We start from the raw sequence: 3,210 nt of genomic DNA, 5'->3' as shown, positions 1-3,210 counted from the left end.
AGGGAGAGAGAGAGAGAGAGAGTGAGAGAGAGAGAGAGAGAGAGAGAGAGAGAGCACTGCCTACCTTTCCTTCCCCCATGCGCCTTCTTCCTGCCGTCCACCTGAGAGTGAGAGATAGCCAGTAGGACAACCACCATCACTGCCACACGCCACACAGTCCCTGAAGTCATGGTTAACCCCGATCTTGTTAGAAACAAAGCCTCAGAAAAAAAATCACAGCCTGCTTCCAGACACAACAAAAGTGGACCCGTACTTTGAAACGTTTCTCCGAGAGTAACTACTGCAGTAGTCTATCACTGTCACTGATCTGATCATGCTGGTGTGACGACTTCCACTCGTTCACAAAAAAAAGAAACAATCCGCTTACAATCTCCGAAGTAAACGTTTGGTGACAAAATCACTGCGAAGTTTGTCAAGAATCTTCCGGACACAAAACGTGATTCTGCACAAAAATGCCAAGCCCGAACTCAGAGCAAATAGCAGAATAATTTATTATCATAACCAATACTATTTTTAAAAAACTTACACTAACCTCTTCAAGTCTGTGTAGATATTTAAGTAGTATCCCCTACTACTGTCCTCCCAAACTGGTTCACTGGCATAACATTAGATAGCCAAGTTTTTTTGAGGGTTTGTCAGATCGTCCGGTATTTGCAACTTGTGGTGTTATATATTCTTTAAAAAATTGGATAAATAAATTATAAGGGCTTTGTTTAAATATGTTTTAGAAGAATATTAATTTCTTTCGGCTGTTCAATCGTAAAAAGAAACGCCCCAACACTCAAAAAGCTAATTCTACACACTAAGACTTATCTCTCCGTTCTTTCCCCACTGGAAAATCAGCCGACGTGAAAGCCTCAGGGCCCGTGTGTGTTTGTAAGGAAAGGCTTTCTAACCTCCCCGCTGACAGTATTGTCGGGGTTGTGTGGGTTTGTTCATGAAAAGATTCTAAACAGGACTGACAGCATGCAGTCTCCTGGAGAGTACTTCTTCAGCTTCAGAAAAACAATCGAAAACAAATCTGTTCTTATGACGTCATTGTCTATGATGTTGAAATAGTCCAGTATTTTGTTCAAATACGTTAACAGGACCGCTCGTGCACGCTCAAAGTAGCATCACACTCCAAGACAAGAGAAGCAAGTCGTGGACTCCAGAATTGATAAACGTACATTGAAGTTAAGATGACCCCTTAGCGCATCCAGGGGAGCCCCAGTGACAGAATATAACGCCTAACTGTGCCCAACACCAACACACAGAAAGTTCTCGATCGTATACAGATTAAATTATTATGTAAAGTTCTTGGATTATACTAAAGTCGGACTTTAATATTTTTTTCCACACCAGTCCGATCTAGCTGTGAAAGGACGTCTAGGCGAGTGACATGTTTACTCTCTACGTCACACTTCCTCTGTCTCCGAGTCCTGAGTACGTTCACAAGAGGGGGGGGGGGTGGTTGGTGAGGAGCCGAGACTCCTCAGCTTCTGCTCACGTTAGCCGATTTCCTACAGCTCGCTGTACAGCTTGTGGGTGTGACCTTGACCCCAATAGTCTGTCCAGTAACAGCAGGACGAAAGACTCGGGCGCTTACTTACACTAGAAGTGATGACGTAGTTGAGGGTGTAACGTCAGCCAACAGAACTGGACACAAAACGACTGGCTCATCAGACGGACAGAAGACGCCACCAGAAAACGTGGAAATTGGGCGGCTGAGTGGTAAGTCCAACAGACACTAGCGGTATATTGAATCAGTTCAACCCCACAGCAGAACCGCTAGACTCACAGCAGACGGCAGTGGCTGGAGCAGATGGCCACAGAAATAATTATACCGAGATGTGCGGAGCGTTTCGTACACGCATACACGCACACACAGCGTTTGGCACACGCACACACACACACACACACATATATACACACAAAAAAAACAAATCTTTGGAGTTTGAGAACCTTCTATGACGCACCACCACCCGTCCTGGTGTTCTATCTCGCCCAGAAGACCGCAGTGTCTCCTAATCCAGGCGGCGTATTGTCCTGTTGAGGGTTGGCCAATCCTCGGTGCCAAGTTACAAAACCGGTCGCCACAGAGAAAGGCTGAGATTACCAAAGAAAGAAAGAAAAACTGGGAAAAAACACCCAACAACAGTCACACAGTCTTGACACTCGTTCGTTCCTCTCCGGCTCAAAAGGATTCACAGAACGAAAGATTGTGAAGGAATGATATCTTCTTCTTCACCATGGATGAGTATCTTCTTCGATAACGATTAATGAACCCTTCACTACGAAACATTGTCTCCTTCACTAAGGAATAGAGTCTAATCAAATGTCTCCTTCACTAAGGAATAATCACAAAGAAATAATCAAAAGTCTCCTTCACAAAGAAATAATCAAAAGTCTCCTTCACAAAGAAATAATCAAAAGTCTCCTTCACCAAGGAATAATTAAATGTCTCCTTCACTCATTCACAATGTCTCGTTCGTTAAGACAGGCCTACGCTTAACACCACAGAAAAATTATCCCAACTGTGGATGCTCGTCCTCCTAAGAGAGTCTGTTTGTTCCCCTCTGGAATGTTGCAAGTGTTGGAGATTCCTGGACAGCCGATGAAAGGAAAGGTAGCAAATGACAGCCTCAAACACAAACGCATCACAGCATGGTAATAATATAACACAAACACATCACAGCATAATAATAATATAACACAAACACATCACACCAGATTTCACGAACGCATCACATTTAAATTATGCACACCATTTCCTACCGACCACCGTCACCTTTTCCCCCTACAAAATCAGACGAGCACGAAACTCCTAAACACATCCTTTACAGTCCGTATCAATTAATTTCAAGCGCTGGTATAGATAGTCATGCCTGAGACTGAGCCTTGACAGGAGAAGAGAGACGAGACGATAGGTCTACTACGGTTTCTGAGTCGATGAGGCATACACGATTTAATCACACGAGAACATACCACCACCATCTCTTCCTAACAAGTAGCGACGACGAACGCCCTATGTACCGGTCCAACTTTCAACTGCACTTCTACGAGCATACAAAGGTAATTCCTCCTCACTACACTTCTTCTCTTTTTCTCTCAAAGACTTCCCAATCTCTTTATTTTCCACTCGAGCCACCCATCCCCACCCCCGGCCCCATCCTTTTTTCTTCTCTCCCTCCCTCCCCCACCCACCCTCTCCCCTTTCCCTCTTTTCTC

The 3,210-nt window shown here is 44.4% G+C and overlaps 1 long non-coding RNA gene across 4 annotated transcripts in view; it reads right to left on the bottom strand.

Moving 5' to 3' along the window:
- The window catches only part of LOC101856760, a 37,227-nt gene that overhangs the window by 13,691 nt on the left and 20,326 nt on the right, over positions 1 to 3,210 (bottom strand). For all 4 annotated transcript variants that reach the window (XR_004859174.1, XR_001185292.2, XR_001185291.2 and 1 more), the window contains exon 2: positions 65 to 2,585. This is a non-coding gene — a long non-coding RNA (uncharacterized LOC101856760). The remainder of the gene's footprint in view (positions 1 to 64; positions 2,586 to 3,210) is intronic.

Source organism: Aplysia californica, unplaced genomic scaffold (assembly GCF_000002075.1).
Source record: "Aplysia californica isolate F4 #8 unplaced genomic scaffold, AplCal3.0 scaffold00736, whole genome shotgun sequence".
Lineage (NCBI taxonomy): Eukaryota > Metazoa > Mollusca > Gastropoda > Aplysiida > Aplysiidae > Aplysia > Aplysia californica.
The sequence above is the reverse complement of the archived record's forward strand: the minus strand, read 5'-3'. Positions and strand labels throughout refer to the sequence as shown.